Source organism: Nycticebus coucang, chromosome 3, assembly GCF_027406575.1.
Source record: "Nycticebus coucang isolate mNycCou1 chromosome 3, mNycCou1.pri, whole genome shotgun sequence".
NCBI classification, from domain to species: Eukaryota; Metazoa; Chordata; class Mammalia; order Primates; family Lorisidae; genus Nycticebus; species Nycticebus coucang.
The window spans coordinates 158,573,870-158,584,494 of NC_069782.1; positions in this window are offsets into that span (position 1 = coordinate 158,573,870).

Here is a 10,625-nt window from a genome sequence, read left to right on the forward strand (position 1 = left end):
TTATACTGCTCAAGACAGCAGCCTCTGAGAGGCCATGGCCCCTGCTGCCCAGCATCTATGATGGCATTATCCCCTCTCCATGACTGTGGATGGATGAGTGATGGGCCTTTAATACTGAGAATCTCTTGACAAGATGGGGGGCTTCTGAGCGGCAAACTCGCACTCAGTCATCCTGGAGGAAACCAGCTCTCTTCCCAGCAGACAGGGAGAAGACCTGTAAGGAGCTGAGTCCTGCCAACTGTCAAGGGAGTGAGCATAAAATCTTATCCTTCCCCATCAAGCCTTCAGATAAGACCACAGTCCCATTGGGTACCCCACCTACAACTCTAGGAGAGACCTTGAGATAGGGTCACCCAGCAAAATCGCATCCAGATTCCTACCCTTTCATACTGCTAGATAATAAATGCTTGTTGTTTTAAACTACTAAGTCTTGGGATAATTTGTTACATGAGATTGGTAGCTAACACGCGAGAACATTGGGCCTTTAGAGATTTTTAAGAATCATTGTAATGCTACATAAAGTTTTTCCTAATCCCGTGGGCATCTGGGATCAATCTGTCTGTGGTCTACCCTTGCTGGGATCAGGTCCACACTGTCCATGGCCTTTGCCAAGTGTCTCTGGCCCAGCCTCACAGGTTTATCCCTTGAACCACCCCCAGGGCATGCAGATCTCTCACCACATTCATGTATCTAACGTAATCTGAATACCTGGTGCCCCTGCCCACGGTGCCCTGGTGCCCATGCACAGGCCATGTCCTCTCTCTGAGGGCCTCTGCACCTTCCCCTCCCACGGGCTCCATCTGTCTGTCATTCTGGGCCCTGCTCAAGTGACCTCATCTGAGAGTAATGGCACTGTGGGGGCAGCTGTGCGGTGCTGTGCCCTGCCACACACTATAGTCACATCCTTGTGGGAAACAGGAGCCCCCAGCTCACTAAACGTACTGTCAGCAGCAGTTTGTAAACATGTTGAAGCAGGACATTTGGAGACATCCCCCGGGATACTTTGACTAGGTCTGAGAACCTTTGTGGTGTTATCTGATTTTATAGTGTAGTGATGTGTCTGTGACAGTCACCTGCAAGACACACATATTACCTTCACCTATTTACTCTTTCTGCATAAAAAACACCCCCAAACTCAGGGATTAAAGCCACACAGTCACATCTGCAGGTTGACTGGACCCAGCGGAGCTGAGATGAACCTGCTGATCTTGGCTGGGTTTGCTTGTCATCTGTGGTTGGCTGCCTCACTTGTCTGTCCTCAGGTCAACTGCGGTCTCTGCTCTAGGCAGTCTTGACTGGAGAGGCCAGGCTCCACGTGTCTGTCATTATCCCACTCAGGTGGGTCTAGGGGGCCGGCACCAACACGTGCCTCTCATGGTGAAGGCAGAGGGCAGAAATAGAAGCAGTGCCCAGGGCCTTGGCTCATGGTGGCTCTGCCTTGCTATGTGGGCCACAGCAAGTCACGTGTTGGTGTGCTGTGAGAATAGAAGCTGCCTCTTTAGCGACAGCAGTTTCCAAGTTACCAGGCAGAGCCTGGGTGCAGAGAGGGGCCACAGCCAAGCACATGTACGCTGCCTCTGCTCTGCCCTTCCCGAGCCCCTCTGGGTGTCAGGAAGCTGCCTGTGCCAGGTCCTTGCAGCAGAGAAAGACCGGAGGGTGGCCAAGGGGAAACCCAGGCATCCCAAACTCTGCTTTGTGGGGCACTTCTAGAAAGGAAGTGTCTCCTTCACAGCTGGCTATAGCTCCTGCTGGGCATCCCCTCTCACCAGGGTCCCAACTGGGCCCCGCCAAAGGCCCTGGCTGGCGGCATCTGCTACACCACTGCCAGAGGTGCTGAGAGGCCTCCTGCAGTGCTATGCTCCACTCTGTCTTACCAAGCCTTTCAATTACTCCATCACTTGGGCAACAATCCCCTCTCCAAAATGCTCTCTGTTAGAAGACCTGGGGCATCTCAAGTTGGGCTACATCCAATCCAATGTTCCATAGAAACCCCCCATATCTCTATGGGACGGAATCTGAGTCAGACACCCAGGCTGAGGGAGAGAGGATATTGTGCTCAGCACATAAGTGCACTAAATCACTATTAATTACCCCTGGGTACATGGTTTTTTGAGGAAGCAGAAAAGATATGGATAATAATATAATTCACATTTTGTTTAAATATCCCATAACATTAACGAGGTAGCAAATGTTTTACCGTCAGAGTGTGTTACAGCCTGACTTGCATGACCCTGAAACCCAGGGCTGTGCCTCACCCCGTCATGCCCACCTGCGGGGGAGGCCGAGGGAGCCCTTCTGCTCATGGTCAGAAAGAGCTTGAGGGGTATGAGTGGAGTGTCCACTTCGAGAATCTCATTGTGTCACACGCTGCTCTCCTCCATTTCGTTATAATAGAATCTTCACTTTCCATGAGAAAACGAGCCAGAACCAGCGTCTGCATTGGAGAGAGCGTCTTGGCTGTCAGATACCCCAGGGGAATGAAGACACAGTGCTGTAGACTGCTTGCTGGCCAGGCTTGTGGAATTTCCTAGCACTAATAAAATTTAATTTAAAATAGTAAACTCACTGCCTTTCTGTGACATATATCTGGGTGTTACATAATCATAGAACAAATGGCTTTTCCAGGGAGGTTGTGAAGGCCAGTGATTAAGCGTGCACACTGCTGAAGACGCACAGGACTTCCCGCTCTTCATTAAAACCGGCCGTCTGCACAAATCACTCCGAGCACCGCAGCCGCCCCTTCCCTCCAACACTGATTATCAGAGCAGCCAGGAGAGGCTCTGGCTTCATCTGTTTGACAGATGAGAGATTCTGCTGGACAGGTTTCCACTGTGACAGACAGAAGCAATATCTCAAGCACAGCCATTTAAGTCTTTATAAAGGGAACGGTGGGGAAGCAAAAGGCTTCACGCCTCCAAAGATGCAGAATATAGAGAACATTTACCTGTCACTTGTAGCCCTTATAGAAACTTTTGTTGAGTCAAGTGGTTTTTTTAAGCACTTTTAAGATGTTTTTCCTTTTATTTCTATTTTTCTATCTCTGTTGTTTCATCTATCCTATTCTCTGTCAAAAAAATGTATGTGTCACTCCCGTGTACTCTCCCAGACAGGCGGCCAGATTAGGGGACTCAGAGCATCAAGACCAAATTACTCTGTTGTATTTCTTGCCTGTGAGTATCAGAATCATTTAGGAAAAAGTAATACCCCAAACCTGTTCCCAGTGGCCAAGACCTTTATCTACAGCCACCTCTGTCACTTTCCCCCAAGGCACGGGCTCCAAACTTCGCATGTCCTGGATGAACCCACCACCTCCCTAAACCCACCTTTTCCCTCCTGGTCCCTGGCCTGTCCGCCCTGTGCCCCACCTCTGTCCCCCCCCACCCCGGTGTCCTCGGGGAGTCCTCATTCTCCTCTCCGACGTTCACATTCACACTGTCTCAAAAACAGAGGCCAGGCTCTGAACCTGCTGGTGCCTCGACCTGGAACTTTCTATCCTGTAGAGCTGTGAGAGAATAAGCTTCTGACCTTTAGACATTCCTGTCTCAGAAGTTTTGTTATAGTTGCATAAACATACTGAGACCCCCGCTCCCCCACATATCTCTAGATACACTTTCCTCAATGCTCTGGAGAGAATTCCTTTCTAACTAACTTAGGAGATGTCTCACTATGGAAGAAAGTGTATCACACATCCTCTGTGCTCCCAAAGGCCAGGCAGGTGCTGCTCTAGCTCTGTGGGTTTATTATTTTACCCTATATCTGCAAAGGACAGCTGTTTGCAGTGGTGTGCTGAAGGAGGCTTGTAGGAGCTCATGAGAATCAGTCTTTGATTCTCAAAAGAATCAATCAATCTTTCTCCAGTTCCACATCTGCTAATGTCCTGCTGCGTCACTAAAATTGCTCATATTAGGAATATTTATACAACAAAAATTGATAAACACCAAAATTCATCTTTTTACTCCAGGGCTCCTTCTTCCAACACTCCACTAGCGTGCCTCTTAAATATTTGATAAATTAATGAAGACACAAAGATTTCACCTAAAGATGTTGAAGTCAGCTTTTTTTGGGGGGGAGGGGGTTTACAGGGCTCTTACAAGGATTTTCTTTTCTGCAAGCAGGGAAGACACACTGGGTGTGCAGGTGCACAGTGGCGGGAGCAGAGAGTTGCAGCAAGCTTCTCGTCAAGGCCTGCCGAGCTCTGGACGGCAGGACCCGTCATCTCACCCCACACTCGGCCTCAGTCGGAAGGGAAAGGCATCTGCAAGGTGAGTCTCTACCATTGCTCTCACGCAGCTCCGTGGGCTCTGAGGGCATCCTCCAAGAGATTCAAGTACCTGTGTGCCGTGTGGGTCTCAGATGGAGCTGGTAGCACAAGCATCTTGCCTTTCACGCTTTTGTATTAACTGGTAATGATTCATATTCTTTTTTTCCCTCAAACATGTGTTAGATTGGGTGAGTGAGTCTAAATTAAGATATCACCTACCGCCCACATCAGAATCTTCAGGAAATCCAGCCTCTCCTGCTTTAAGGAAGTGTTGATTAAAGATCTAAGTTGACATTAAGAGAAAAATGAAAAAAATTCTTGGGGCCTAGCGATGCTAATGAATTTCTTCCCTTTTTATGCACTTTAATTCTGTCATTAATTTCATGGTAACATAAGCTGCAAATCTTCCAGAACTTCCACTCCATTTGTGTCAAGTTGCTATGGAAAGGGAAAGAGTTAATTGTTTCCAGAAATACTTGTGCTGCACCTGGGATTATTTTGGTCACAAAAAGATTTCAGGTCAATGCGCTCACAGTGGATTTCTGCTTTGTTGATGCCTCACGTATAAAAGAGTGATTTACTTTTCAGAGGGTATTAGAAAACAATGATTCCTAAAGAAAAAAAAAGAACAAAATACAATAATTCCTAGTAAAGACTGTTTTTTTTTGCTTGTGAAACCTAAAAAAATTTTTTTTTCATATTAGTAAGAGGGTAGAAATAAAAATGCAGACCAGCAAGAGAGTTCCCAGGGCGATGTTGGTGAAAGGACGTTACAGAGATAAGAGGTGCAACTGCCTCCTACACGTCATTGATCTTCTACAATCTGAAAGAGAGTGAAGGCCCAACAAGGGGAGCTAAGTGCAGGAAAAAAGTGTTTCTTAAAAAAATCTAAAAGAAAAAACTTGAGAAGAGGTGGATTTAACGAGTGTGAAGCCCAGGGCCTAACTCACACAGTCATCTATGGATCGGCTTCAACGTGATCAATGCATTGTGTTCAATCTCATGTGGCACCTGGTCTTGTCTGGAAGAACTGGGATAGGTTAATTGATGAACTGATCAGCTGTCTGGCTGTTTCCCCTGATTATTTATCTGGAAGCTAACATGTTTCCTGGCTACTGTCACCATGTTCTTGCTGGAAGTGTCATGAACTCTGACAATGGATTCCAGGGAAATTTTCAGAGTGACGTCCCTCCCTCTGGATAACTGCAGAGCACTCAGCTCCAGCTCTGCTGTGCATCATGCTTGAGCTTCTCCAAACCTCACCCTTGTGGGGCATGGCACAGTGACTGATGGCCTGGAACTTTCTGCAGGGACCTGCCTGAGGAGTGCTCCCAGGGCAAAGCAAACCTCCAGCTGAGCTTTTCTTCCTCAGGCTGTGGGCATGCTCCCCGGGAACTCATCCCAGAAGGAATAAGGCCTGGAGAGCCAGCCTCTCCTCTCCTCATGTCTGCGAGAGCCTCCCACCTGACCTGGGCTTACATGAGGCCTTGAGGCTGAGTTGCAAAGAAGTGGTGACCTAGTCTGTCAGCAACCAGGTCCTGCCAATTTGTGGTACATGGTCCTGAAAAGTGCTTCCCTGATTCAGAATAAGTCATGGTTGATGGAGGAGAGAACAGCTTACATGTGCATGAGTGTGTCCTTAGGGATTTAATGGACACCGCCATGGTGCTACTCAGGTGTGTGCGGGCCTCTGAGCACAAGTGTTAACCATCTTAGTCCTCATGACGGTCTCCTCATGCAGACGCGATTATCATCCTATTCTACAGGTGAGGAAAGTGAGACTCCACGTCTGTGCTCTCATCACTAGACCACCAGCCTCTTAAAGCAGAGTTACAAGGTCACATAGACAGTGGCTGCTTCTGGGAACAGAACCATGGGCTGGGCCACCAGGGAAAAAAAGAAAATTCCCATTGGACAGGGGCAGAGTGCAGAGGGCCCTGTGGAGGGAGTGACACACAGTACAGTGTCCAGCAAGTCCCCCAGAAAGGCCTCCAAGCTGGTTTCCATCTGGACGATGCAGGCCAGATAGACCACATGGGTGACCCCAGCCTGGAGCAGGACAGCTCATGCACTGAGGTTCCGGGACTTCTGGGATGCCCCAGAAATACATTTCCAGGACTTTGGCTTGGGTAGCCTGGGAGCCAAGTTCAGCCCTGGGGTGTGTGGTTTTTTTTTTCTTTTGGACAAAGGATTTATTGTTGTGTTCAGCCTCCTGTGCATTGCTGAGAACAGTTCTGGAAGGCAAGGAGGGAGCTTGCTGGATTAATGGGCTGGAGAGGCCGGGGCCTTGAGGACACACAGTCACCTGCTGGCCACACAGAGTCTCACCTACAAGTGAGACCCCACCTGAGAAGGAGGTTTCTGGTGCCACTTGGCACCTCCACTCCAAGAAGGGGAGGAGAGTGCTTAGTAGGAGGAGTGAGCTGCTGGAGGAGTCGCGGTGAGACCTGAGTTCTGGGGAAGGAGAAGTGGAGACTGAGCTCCAGCAAGACCTTGGAGACCTGGGCTGCCTCAGGAGGCGTCTTCCGGCCACCTGAGGAACAGCCTTGTGCATACCGAATGAAGAGCGGAAGACAGCAAGGAGGCACAGATGTCCAGTAGGGGGACAAGCCAGGGCCATCCTCAGGGAAGCTAACCCAAAGTCCCTGCCTTCTTCCTGCCCTAGCAGCAGAAATTCCTTCTGGAATTCTGCACTCCAGAGGCTCAGGGGAAGAGCGCTGCTGGGGAGAGGGAGCCAGCAGCACCTGGGAAAACTTGGTGATGTGGGAGGAGGGCTGAAGCAGCTCAGACACAGCAGGCTCCTCCTTGGTCTGCCGAGTCCCCACGAGCAAAGGGAGTTGGCGGTGACAGTCTGGAAGGTGGCTTACAGCTGAGTGTCCTCAGGGACTGCTGTCCCCAAAGTGCGCCGTGTCACTCACCCTCAGGCTCACCCTTCCTCTTGCACACTCTGCCCCCAGACGCCCTCCTGCGGGCCGGGAGGGAGGGGAGAGGAACCCAAATCTCCCTGGTGCCTGCCAAAGCCGTTTCCGTGGCTCCTTCCAACTTTCCGTTTTCTTATTTGTTTTCTGAAGGCCACAAGAATAGGAGAATGAAAAGCCTTTTTTAAAAAGAGAACAGGCGGAGGGTGCTCATAAACGTTTTTTTGAAAGCAGATATTCACGCACCATTACAGAGCTAAGACTTTCTAGAGTGGACCAGATCAAACACGCTTGTTTTCCCAAGAATGAAGGAATTCAAGGAGATAAAGGCTGCTTTCTCCCACACAGTGCACCTCCCACTGCCCTGTGCCTTTCTGCTGCACACCAGGGGCTCCGTTTACCAGTAGAAGCTGTATCTGAAAATCTGCCAAACAAATCAAGTATCATTTTCCTATGTAAATAAAACGGTGGAGATGAATTATTCAGGAGCTGGGCTGGGGCGTCCGCATGCATCCATCACGTACGCAGATTAGTAGTACGGTATGTCTCTCGCAAGATGTTTTCTAATATTTATGAAAACAATCCATAAAATTAAATCCCATTAGTTCTAGATTAGTCCTTGACATTCATCAGACTAATGACTCTTATTGCTAGCGGGGATACCCTAAGTTTCAATAATAACTTAATCGCTTCTTCTGAGTACTGTTCAGCAGAATTATCCCTGCTTTTCTTTATAAAGATGACTTTGTTCCAATAGAATTATATTTTTTATCTGGATTATAACTCAAACTTTCTATTTTCTGGTGGAAACATCTTTTGTTCAGTTTTAGATTTTAAAAACATCATGTCAGATGAAGCTTCCTGAAACACGTCAATAGACATAACCATGGCCGTTTATCAACTATTGAATTATTCTGCTTCCCAAGATCATCGTCAGCTGTGAGTTTATGAGGTTGACACTGTTGTCAGTGCAGGTCTGATCACCTGGCTCCGTGGGGGAGAAGCTCATGCTCTCATGAGTGCATTGGTGTCATCAACGGACACTCACTGGCTGGGGCCACCCCCACCTCCTCAAGGTGATTTAATTCCTGTGCTCCTCCAGATTCAATCCACTTGCCATATTGTTAAGAGGCTCAGGTGCCTCTCATGTGACGCGTCTTGAATACTGTCTGAGAAGCAGAGCTCAAAGTAGGGGCTGTGCAAATTTTAGGGAGTCTTCAAGACTTAAGGCTTTTAAGGTCACTATATGTGGGACTGTATTTTCATGGCAAACAAATGAATCAGGGTCAGGGTGAGGGGGTCTCCATCCAAGAATCTCTTCATGTCTGAAGCATCTTTGTGCCTGAAAGGTTAAAGTGTTATCAGCAGAGATTAATGGAGTTACATACTTTCCCGTTTGTCATGTTTAGACACATAGAATTGCAGAGACTTACATGTCTCATATGGCATCCTTAATGCAAATGCCCTGGGTGTCACATGGCAGGTGGCATCATTCGGGGAACACATTCTTTGCTGCCGGAGTGGGTGGAGGCTGCTGGAGCTGACCAGGCAATAGCACAAAAAGGCTCAAGGGAGAGGTCAGGGCCACAAAGACACTGGGGGCAGAGCAAGGCTGAGTCCAGTGGGCGTTGCTTATAGGAGAAGTAACTGGAGGAAATGGAGGCCTTGGGGATGCTGGCCAATGGACAGGGATGGCCCTAAAGCATAGTGGGGAGGCCCTTAGTAAGGAGAGGGGTCTAGAGAGAGTGGAGAAGCAGGTATGAGCACCATAGCAAGCAAGTTCCCAGGGCCAGGGAGGGCCAGGGAGGGCCAGGGAGAGGAGGCAATATCTGGGTAGGTGCCAGGTGCACAGACTCGAGGAGGCTGAGGCTGAGCAGACTGTCACCAGTCTGGCTATCCAGGGACCAACTTAGTCCTGGGTTTCTGTGCAAGGCGCTTTCTTCAACGCCTGTCTCAGGGGGTGGGCAAGAACAGTTCAAGGGTATCTGTGATGCCTCAGCTGACCACAGTGTAGGTGTCCTCTTTGGGGGAAGCGTGTCTCTGTCTTTATACCTCTTCCTCCATTGATCATTTGTGTGGCTACTTCTCCACATGGCCATGGTCAGGTGGCTATTGGCACTGAGGCAGATCCTGGGGGATCTGAGAGCTGCAGGTTGGTACAGACAGTGCCTCTCAGCTGGGCAGCAAGCCATTCCTTGTGGGTAGCTGGGTGGTGTGTGTCCAGGTCTGGCACTCTCAGCCTTGTCCATGGAGCCCTTGGGGCTCTTAACTGTTCAGTCACAAAACCCTGCTGCTTTGCACCTCGTTTTCTCTTGGTTGAGAGGGTGCCCACCTGCTTCCCAGCAAACTGCACCTCCCCAGAGCAGGGACAGTGGCTCTGATGTGTGCTGCCCAACGGAGAGACACCTTGCAGTGGCTGTGGGTGCTGTGGGAAGCCTGAGATCCCAGGGACCTCAGGGACCCATGTGTGGGTGCACAGCAGCTTCCAGCCACGTGCATTTCCAGGGTGCTCTCGGGGTCCTGGCCGGCACTGCGAGCTCTAAGACCGTTCTGATGCAGACGGTGCCCATCAAGGACTCTGGAAAAGGCTGACAGGGCGGCCTTTCTGGAATGTTGTCTTTCCTCAGGGAGAGAAATCTTTGGGAAGCCAAAAAGAGAAAATTTATGCAAAATCAGAGCTGAAAGAGAATTTGAGCTGGACTGGACACCTTTGTTCCAAACTGTCTTTCTCAGCAGAAACATTTCCGGGAACCGGCCCAGGGCTACAGAGGCCCCTGGCAGAGGCCCCATTTTGCTGCTGAGATGGGAAGGCTGACTCCTTGCCACCAAGTGCCTCGCAGGTCACGTGATCCCTTAACTGTCTCTCCAGGATGATAAAGGCTCTGATGAAATATTCATTGATTTTTAAGTGCTGCCCATCTATTATAAAGTATAGCCCTTTTCATTATGTATTTTCTGCTTGCATTTTTGTGTTCTTAGAGGCTGGCAATGTTTAAGTGCACATAGGGCATTTGTTTGGAAACTCTCCCCGCAGACACCTTGCTCATGCCCTTCTCACATGAATCAGGGTCTGAAGAAATATTAACCAAACTCACCTATGAGGGGGAAAAATGGACTTTGAGGCAAATTAGCCTGGAAGGCTTGTGGGGACTCGAATCTCTGTGCTTCACCACTGCCCCGCTGTCAAGTTTAATCAGACTCTGGTGCCACGTTCGAGCCTTGGCATCTGTGGTTGCTGGTCGACACCGTCAGTTGCTCACAGCAGGTGCTTTTCCGTTCATGGGCCAACACCCCAGTGTCACTGCCACCCCTTTCTATGACGTCCTCTGCATTGCTGGGAAGCATCCAGAGCCACATTTCCCAGACCCCTGCCCTGAATGGCTCTGGTTAGAAACCAGCCAGGGAGACCCCCCTCATGTGACGTTGAGTGAGGAGGGGAAAGGGCA